Here is a 10,103-nt window from a genome sequence, read left to right on the forward strand (position 1 = left end):
GTGGGGGGAGCGGCGGCGCGGGGCGCTGGGCGGCGGGGCAGGGCCGGGCCGGGGGCGCCGGGCGCGGTGAGGGGAGCGGCGGCAGCAGCGCCCCGGGATCCGCTCGCTTCCTGCGGCGCCGGGAGGGGGCGGGGAGGGCGGGCGGGAGAGGGAGCGAGCGCGGCGGCGGCGCGGGCGGATGACAGCGGTAACCCGGCAACAGAGCCCGCCCCGCCCCGGTGGTGGCGCGGGGCGATGATGCCGAGGGCGGGCGAGGCGGAGCCGCGCAGGTCCCGCCGCGGCCGCGCGGTTCAGCCCGGGACAAGGGGGCGGCCCCACGCCCGTCCCGCCTGTTCCCGCCATGGGAACGGCCGGTGCTGCGGCGGTCCCGGTGTGCGCCGCTCCGTGCCTGGCCGCCGCTCGGTTTGTCCGGGGACCGGCGGTGGGAAGTGCTGGTCACCCTCGGTGCTTCCAGAAACCGCACCTCACCTGTCCCCAGCAGCACTTTTTCAGTCGAGCACCGAGCGCCGCGATCCCAGTAACGGGAGTAATGGTTACCCCGTCCCTGCTCTCCGAAGGCTAAACCAAGTATTAATTACAGGAGCCTCTAACAGAATCACAGAATCAGTTCGGTTGGAAAAGATCCCTGAGCTCATCGAGTCTAACCTATGGCCGAACACCACCATGGTCAACTAGATCATAGCACTAAGTGCCACATCCAGTCATTCCTTAAACACCGTTAGGAACTCCACCACTTCCCTGGGCAGCCTCTTCCAATGTCTAATTACCCTTTCTGTGAAGAAATTCCTTCTAACGTCCAAGCTAAACCTCCCCTGGTACAGCTTAAGACTGTCCTCTCATCCTGTCACTGGTTGCCTGGGAGAAGAGGCTAACCCCCACCTACAGCCTCCTTTCAGGCAGTTGTAGAGTGATGTGGTCATCCTGAGCCTACTTCAAGCTAAACAACTCCAGCTCCCTCAGCCACTCATCACAGGACTCTTGTTCCAGTTTATTGCGGAGTTGTGGCCATCACACAGAAACCCCACTAGGCCTCCTTTGGTTCGAGATGCTGAATATGGAGCACTGTTCAACAAACGACAAGGTAAAAACGGAATGCTTAATTGTCAATCATTAAGTGTGTGGGAGGCCGAATGTAGCACCTAGCCTGGGTGCTGAGAAAAGCTTAGGCCTAAGGAAGAAAGGAAAAAAGTGGCATTTGACTGTGTTGCCATCATAAAACACATACAACAAGAGGAAAATTAAGGTTACTCGTGTACCTTAGGTCTGGCGTTTTGTTCCTTTTGAGTTGCCATGTCTGGGTATCCCCAGGCAGACATTGGCTGCCCTGCCCAGACCTCATGCCAGCTCTGGGCCATGGGCTGTCTGACTGAACTAAAAGTCTTCCAATTGCCCACTAGCTTTTTCCTGTCTGCTATTCAGTTTTAATTCTGCCTCTTATTCTCCATCATCTTCTGCTTGGTGTTTCTTCACCCTTTCCTGTTTCCTTGTTTACCTGATTTTTCTTTTCTCGTGTATTGAAAACAGATGTTTGAGCTTACATGAGTCTCCAAACCTCTCCCATGTCCCCACTGGGACAATGCAGCAGAGAAGCACTCTCACTCTTGAGAGCTGCAGGCAGGTGCCTTCCTCACCACCTGAAAGTCCACACAGCCATTCTTGCCTAGCTTATGCTTTTTGTAACAAATTGGCAAGGGGTGCTTTTGCAGACGGCAGCCTCCTTCACTAGTGAGCCCTGCTTCCCCACAGAACATCACTCACATTTTCCACAGAACGACAAAGCAGCCCTGCAATGAGTATGTAAGTAAATATATAATCAGGTAATTGATTTTTTTATTCCTGGAGCAGGCAGGAATTAAGTCTGCATGGATAATATTTTCATTTTGGCAAGGTTTTTTCCCCCATAAGTTTACAAAAACGTGCATTTTTTGCCCTCTACAGAGGAAATAGCAATGCTAAAACTTTTATATCTACAGCGTGGATCTCTGCCCCTTGAGCTAAGAGTACACAAGTCTCTCTCTCTTCTGATCCTATCCATGTCAAGGGGTTACTGGTTCCTATTTCTTGGATCTATTGCTTATTCCACTGGCTTTCCATTAATTGTGGTGTTGTCTCTGCCAGTTGAATAATAAATTCACATATGGGTCAGATATAACTGGGATGCTAATACTGAGTACAGATTACTTGGGGCTGAAGGAAAAAGTTGGCTGTCTAATCAGTATAGATCACAGACAATGGCAGATGCATCGCTCAAGAAATGGAAAATCACTGCTCTGCCAGCGCTGATGATAGTGCTCAGACTGGCTGAGGAGTTAATGAAAATGTTACGATTTTTTTATTAGTCACAGATTAAAATGGTTCAGCATGTAGTCTTTAATGGAAATGTGGTCATGACTGACTATACTTCAAACAGTAGGGACAAAAATAGGAACTGTACTGCAGATCAATGCATTGGCAGAACTAATCACACTGTCATAGGCCAGACTTGAATGCCACCATACAGACAGTTTCAATAAAACTTATTTTAAAAATAACACACAGAGCAATTCTAAGTGGAACTGTATTGTTTTCAACATACAATTCAGTGAGAATGCAAAAACCTTGCCAGAGGTTATTACTGTGCATGAAATCATGACAGAGGAAGGGAAACACTGGGGCTTTTAAGCATCCTGCCTAGAGGCTGAAGGGATACTTGCTGTCTGTTTGGATGAATTTTCTTCCCGGGGTGTTTTCCATCTTGATGAACTACCACCTGTACCAGAATTTGGTATCAAACTTAATGGCAAGACTGCAATCTATCAACAACCTTGGTAACGGAAAAGATTCCATGCTAAAAGGCATAGAAAATTAGGTGATGATTTGAAAATGAGAGTTAGCCAGGAGAGAGAGTGCACATGCATGAGTAACAAATCTGCTATAGAATTGTTATTATAGAGGAAAGCTGACCCATAGTATCATACTATGTCATCTTTAAAATGCCATAAATAATAAGGTGAAATAACCAAATGAAAGGAGCACATTCGAATACTAAACCGCCATTTAAAAAATCTGCTTAATTTCCCCATATTTCTGGTTTTATCAGGCATCTATGACAGATTTTCTAAGCTGTTTACAGATCAAGGGAAGAATAAAGGATTTCTTTGTGTGGGAAAACATGGACCCAAATGATGGTAATGCTGAAGAAGGCCTTCTATACAAGGTTTAGTCCATTTTGACTAATGCAATTTTAATTTAAATCTTTATTTTCTATTATATTTTTTAAAATAATATTATTATATTTATTATTACATTATTTTCCCCACGTGTTTACAGGTAGATATATCCTAATGGCTGGCAGTGCCGTGCATCCCACTGCCTGCAGGAATGAGAATGGAAACTGAGCTCTGTCTCGGGTAGACGCTTCAGTTTCTCTAACCTGCCCATACCTGAGGCTGCATGTGTCAGGGTTTGGGATGGGAGAGGCAGGCAGCCCACATAATGGGGTCATCAGTGGTGTGCACATGTGCGGTCCTGGACTGGGGAGGTTTTTCTGGGGCATAGCTGGTGCTTGAGAAACAGACCCTTTAGCAAGACTCCTGTGAGCAGGGAGTTATGCCAGATGTGAAGTCCTGGCTTGCACCATAGTGCGTATCCATGTTCTGGATCCCCCCTGCCAAACACAGACCATAGCTATGGGGAAGCTGTGCTGTTGTGCTGCTGGTGTAGGAGGAGGCAGGCAATGGAGCAGGGGACACCGGATCAGCAGCTGTTTTAATCACGGCTTGTTCTGCTGGGTGAGAAAAAAATCTCAGGTAGCAAAAGGGGCAAAATAAGCAAACCTCGAGGGAGTAGAGCCACACTTTCTGTTGTTAGTGAAATGCAGATTGATTCACCGTCTCCAACTTCCCGCTTTGAGCTGCAGTGCTTAGGCTACACATGAGCTGTCAAAACCTTACTTAAAACTAAATCTACCAATTCAGACTGCCTACTGCCACTTCCTAAATGGTATGAAACGTCCTCTCTATCTGCTTCATGTAAGGATATAACTGACTTGAGGTAAAGAAGCAAAGAGCTCCTTTTTTTTGATAGGCAATCTTCCCAGCAAAGACACGGTTTGTTCTACCTTTAATTCCCTACAAATGAAACTGCTCTCCTGGCTGACCTTGGGAAGGTCATTTTAAATACCCCCATGATGGGATTGAAACTGTCTCCTTCCCAGCAGACAGACATTTGGTTTGTCTCTCTTTTCTTGCTGTTCTTTTCAAGAATGTTTTTAGAGTCACTGGTAAGGCATCATTCACATTTCTCCGGTGGCATTACTGAGTACTGTAAAGTTGTGTGCAAGCACATTGCACCAGACTTAGACAATAAAATCATGGTTGTACATAGAGCCTATTGCATTCAAACAAAATAGAGGGGATACAGCAGAAGTAATAAAGAAAACAAGAATGAAAATCTTTTTCATCTTAATTCCTGTAGGGAGCAGGTCATCATGGACATGCTGAGCTCAAGCAGGAGTTATAATGTATAATCTTCAATAATCTTCAATAAAATGAACAGATAAAGATAAAAAGAGCTATACAAGAGATGTAGTCTAACACTTCCCAGTTGCAGATAAAAAGCCTGGAAAAGAGACAAAATTTCCAAGATATGTAAGGCAAATTTTCATGGGTGCAGTCAAAGAACTGGACTCTATTTCCCAAGCCTCCTCCCCACTTGGGAGACAAAGGGAGTAAATTTACTGCAACAGACATTGATGAAAGTTTAGCCGGACATAACTACAGCAGTTCCAGGATCCGACTGCAAGTAATGATAGAGGACAATGCTGCGACAGCATCGGCTCAGAGAGCTGATAGCACAGATGATCTCATCAAGAGGAAATTTCAATCTCAAACCCTAGGTCTTGGTAGTAGCAAAGCATCCTTTACTTTGGACATCTACATATAAGTTTCATAGCAATAATACCATATCAGAGAGAGTTTGTGAATTCTTACCCTGACTCAGGAAAATGGCCTCATTTTTGATACTTACAGAGATGATACAGTGCAAGACCTTTGGGATTTTTCTTCCCTTATTCTATTGCTCCATTTCTGCTCATTCTGTTACAGGCAGTGTAATGGTTTTAGCAGAAGTAACTTATAAAAGAAGAGAAACAGTACAATCAGTGAGAAGGCTGGCAAAAGACCATCTATACAAATATACTAGTTTCAGTGATAGAGTTAATTACCTTTGTATGTCTGGCTGTAGCTTAAAGCAAATATAACTAGAGTTAAAACAGCTCTGGCCTAAGTGTGCCACATACTGATATATTAATTTGCTTTTAATGCAAGGGTGTTGCTGATGTTTTTCTTTTTGCACTGAATGCAAAATTGTACTTTTAAAGGACACAGCTTTAAGCAAAAACATGGGGTTTGGTGAAATGTTTTTAACTGAACCCCAGTTTGACCTGACCTGTGCAGCATTGCAGGCTCAGATACCAGTCTTAGAAACCTTACAGGTAGGTTTTTCAGTCCATTACTAACACCCATGATAACCCACTCAAGTGAACCAATTTCTGAATGTTCTCCAAATCCACACCAAACCACCAAAAAAAGTTTGTCAGGTCCACCAAGGCCATGATTACACCAGGACTAAGCCAGCACTAGAACTGGAATTAATTGTACCCTGGCAAAATCAGGGCAGACACAGCAAGGGTAGTGCAAATCAATGTATTGGCAAAACTGTATTGGGCAGCTTGCCTGAAAGCTTGCTGCTCACAAGTCTCTTGCTGCTATTGGACTTGAAATTCATTGTAATAAAAAGAGAGCTCAGATATCTAAGGCCAGCTAATTGTCTCATAAAAGGAACAGAGGGAAAAAATTCACACAGGAAAGCATGCAGTCTGTGCCTCTGGCAAGTACTAATTTACAAAACATCAGCCTATTTATAGTATTTGTCTAAGTGTGTGCTTGAAGTTGAAAGTGTTAGCAACTTTCTTCTATAATCTATATTTAGCCATGGCAGCCTGACTGTCATGGTAAGCAAAGAAGGTTTGGTGGGAGCAAATCCTAATAAGGTATTCCCCGGTATTGAAAATAACTGAGTCACAACTGTAATATTTAAACTATTTATAATTCCATTAAACAACAGTTCATAGGAAACCACTGTGGAAACCTGGTGGTAACATCACTGTTTTCTGCTATGGATTGATCTTAGTGCTGAATATCCCCATACTGTAGCAGAGCCCAGGTTTTTTTTCCCAGAAATTTCCTTAAATTCTTGTTCATGTCTTCAGTGATAGTTCTACAAAATTTAAGAATCATTTCTTGACATAAATCTGAATACCTGTATTTCATATTTATTTCAAATACGATCTGGCACTGTTCTGCTCTCCAATATAATTAATATTTTGTTCAGCCATTCTCCTTTGGCCATCAACAGCCTCCCCCCCCCACCCCCGAATGGCTGCAGTTTGTAAGAGAATTATTCAGGAAAACAGTTTCTGCAAAAAGGCTTGCTCAAATATAAAAAAGACAGGGATAAAAAGACATTGGACTCATGTATTCAGCTAAATCGCAGAATACCTACTGACTGTAACAGGTGACACAAAATTCTCATCAATTAAAGTTTTTGGAGCCATTTTTAGTTTTGATTGTAATATTTGTCTGTAAAATGGGACACTGACATTTTAGCCCCCTGCCACCTGGTCCCCCAAACTAATAAGGTCAGTGGAACAGGGTTAAAGGAACTTTCCCAAAGTCTACCTGAGACAGACAGCTCTCATTTTATCTGAATTAGGCTATTAGCACTGCCCTGGAGTGGCAACAGTATCTCATCAAATTCTAGGCTTTGAGTCTTTTTTGCTATTACATTTCACAACCAAAAATACTGGCAAATTAATATAGGCCTAGAACTTTATTTCCAGTACTTTTCATGCTCTCCAGTTAGTAACTTGTTTACTGTGTTGTTCTCTTTTCCTTGGGAGTTCATTGTTATTTCTCCCATATCTAAGCAAATCAAACTCTCCCATTACTGAAGAAAACACAGCCAGTTTCTGTAATTGTGTTGCTCCTGAATAAATCATCATTAACTACTTATATTTCAATCATGATATTTTAATTACATATGTACATACAGAAAGGGAGGAAAAGCATAAGAGCAACTTTTAAAGTACTTGGCTATGTACTAGAAAAATCAAGATATAGCTGTTACACAGAATTGTACAATAGAATCTGAAAACTGTACAAATTTGGCAAACTTTATGAAAAAGAATTATCTTCCTCTCTTCGTGGTGTATTCCAAAATAATAGTTTTAGTTAGCCAGTCATGCTGCTACCCTTTTGTATCTAGCTTCAGCTAGGACCCTAAGGAAAATGGAAAGACAGAAAGGTTTAACATTTTATACTTGCACAGTGCTCTTTGGGATATTTTTTCAGTAACTCAGCAACAATTTCAGAGAAAGTGATTAGATTTCGTAATGAAAAGGGGCTTCTGCATGGCAGGGTTAAAGCCCGATGCTACACTTGCTGGCTTCCTCTAGAGAATGCTTTTTCTCATCAGGTAAGCCCAGATCACATTAAGTCCAATAGCAACTAAATGTATCAGGAAATAGAGACATTAAGCACATAGGGAATGCTAAGCTTTGAAAGTATCTGCATCCAAGAGCCCAACTTCACAGAGAGAATTCCCAAACTTTCTTTTCGAAAGCACAACCAACAGACATTACGCGAGGAACCAAGCAGACAGCTGTGGGTTTGTTCTTCATAGCATAGCTTTACTGTAGGCAGGTGACACAAAATTTTCTAGAAGAGAGTAGTGTAGAGGGCTAAATAGACTCCTAGGGATGACCCTGGTTCAAGGGAGGGGAAAAAAATGATACCATGAATTTGTGTTGAATACTGTCTTTTTATGCTGAAATTTCCTTTCCTGCTGAAAAAGGAAACCCTGAAGAGAGAGGGTGTTATTGCCCTGACAATTGCTGTGATGAGTGATCCCTTCAGATTATGTTCCACCTATCTCACATATACAACTTAGCAGTGCAGTATAAATCCTCTTTCCAAAAGGGAAAAACTAGAGTTCTCCAAATGTCAGTGGGTAAGATGGTTTTAAAATACAAAAAAAAAAAAAAAAAGAAAAAAGAGCGAGAGAGAAAACACATTTTTGATTCCCTAGTGCTTTTCAAGAGTTATTCTGAAGGTCATCAGCACATTCAGAGGTGATGGTTCTGTGAAGGCTACATTATGCAATGTAGAATGCTTTAAAAATTTTAATTAAAGAAACCAGACTGAAAGCAGTTTCTTATTAGAAGTAAATAGTAGTCTTGGGTGCCTGAGAGGGAAAGCTGAAGGCCATTCCAGGATGTTCAGAGGCATTTCATGTAAGTCTCCAAAAATGTAAAGGATTCTTATATAGTTGGACCCTCTTACTGACCCTGTTATTATAAATGCTGATTATTTTCTATTTTTGAAATGTGTTTATGGGAATCAAACTATTAGTCTGAGTATCCTCAAATGTGGATCTCATTAACAAGCTGTTACCACGGCTCTCTTGACTAGTAGCTGGTATTCCTTTGGGTAATATTAACAGCTGCAATCAGAGACTGTTAACTATTACCCAGATTAAATAGCTTGTCATTCAGATTTATGTAATCAGGGGGGAGGAAATAAGGATGAATTCCCTTCTAGCAGTCACAGGTCAAATATTTATTGTCACTCAGCGAGTATAATGGGCTTGAACCACGTCATAAGCTTGAACAAAGGCAAGATAACATAATATCTCTTCTGTAGCTCCGCTCGTTTCAGGTTCTTCACTGTTTCTATTAAGCAAAGCAATGAGCCTATACATGTTATTTTGCAGAATTACCCTTTAGCAGAAGCACTACTAGAAAACAACTTTACAAAAATTCCTCAGTCAGAACATCTTCTCAATTGTCATCTTCACTGATGCTCAGAAGGCTACTGCCATACAATAAAATTTCTCCTAAATCAGCAGGAAACCTCAAGACCCTTGTTATTTGTAGAAAAAAAAATGCCTAGAGTTGTTATACTCGATCCGTTACATGAATATTAATTGTGCTGAGAGCCTTAATCTAGACAGTTCTCAAACTTTGCAAGTGCTGTTCAGCATTGTGCTCATCAGGCCTCCCAGGAGCATGCCTCGGTGACACAGAACTGAAAACACTTGCTGCAGCTCAGGAAAAGCTCCTGCTGGTTCCTGACACTGCTTGCAGTACCTCTGTGCACACTTTAGCAGTAGAATTTGGAGTGGACAGGAGTAGGAAAAAGCACAAACTACCACATACAAGGCTGTGGAAGAAAAGCAGCATGCTAAAGCTCAACAGACAGCATTGCTGCTTTCCTGTGGGAGCCCAGGCTGCAGCAGGAGCCTTTCCTTCAGCCTCTGATTTGGTGTGTTAATGATGCTGTACACAAAGCATGATGATCCCTAGTAACTGCTGCTAGACAGGCATGGCTTTCTGGATTCTTGTTAATGCTGCTACCAAAAAAACCCCATCATTTCACTGTCCAATCAGCTAGGCTAGCCAACCTGAAAAGGTGAAATCACTTTCAGGGGTTTGGCTTTTCACTCAAGGACAGAGGAGTAGTAAAAAACACTTTGGAATCTCAGACTCTGAGACTTCTTTAGAAAAGTCATGTCTGTATTAGTTTTGTCCCCTGACTTGGCAGCAGAAACACAGGCTGGCCTTCCCCCATGGAACTGCAGAGGACAGGGCACTGAGTGTCATGCTGCAGTTTTGGAGTGTGCCAGCCCTGGGGGCCCCTCTCACCTCCTGCTGCACAGCCCTGTCCCCAGCCTCACTGCGATAGCAGCTTTTTGTACAGCCTTAATAAAAAACAGATCAGAAATAACCCTTTCTTAGGAGGTTTATTTTGGAGCTCCGTCAGCTAACTGCTCCTTTTTCTTCTATGATGTGGTGATGCTGGGGGCTGGTGTGCTGAGCCCACCTGAGAGCAAGTGACCGAGGAAGCAGGAACTTGCCAAACCCAGCCCACAGCTGAACCTAACGTGGGGCAGGTTGTGTTTCATTCCCAAAGGCTCCACTTGGTTCTTTAAATGGTTGTTAAAGCAAACATAACACAGAGGTTCCTGAGCTGTTGGCAGAAGTCACTTTGACCTTGCTAGAGCTA

Source organism: Corvus kubaryi, unplaced genomic scaffold (genome assembly GCF_017639235.1).
Source record: "Corvus kubaryi isolate FWS band 111438036 unplaced genomic scaffold, C.kubaryi_AGA036_p1.0 71, whole genome shotgun sequence".
In the NCBI taxonomy this organism is placed as follows: Eukaryota; Metazoa; Chordata; class Aves; order Passeriformes; family Corvidae; genus Corvus; species Corvus kubaryi.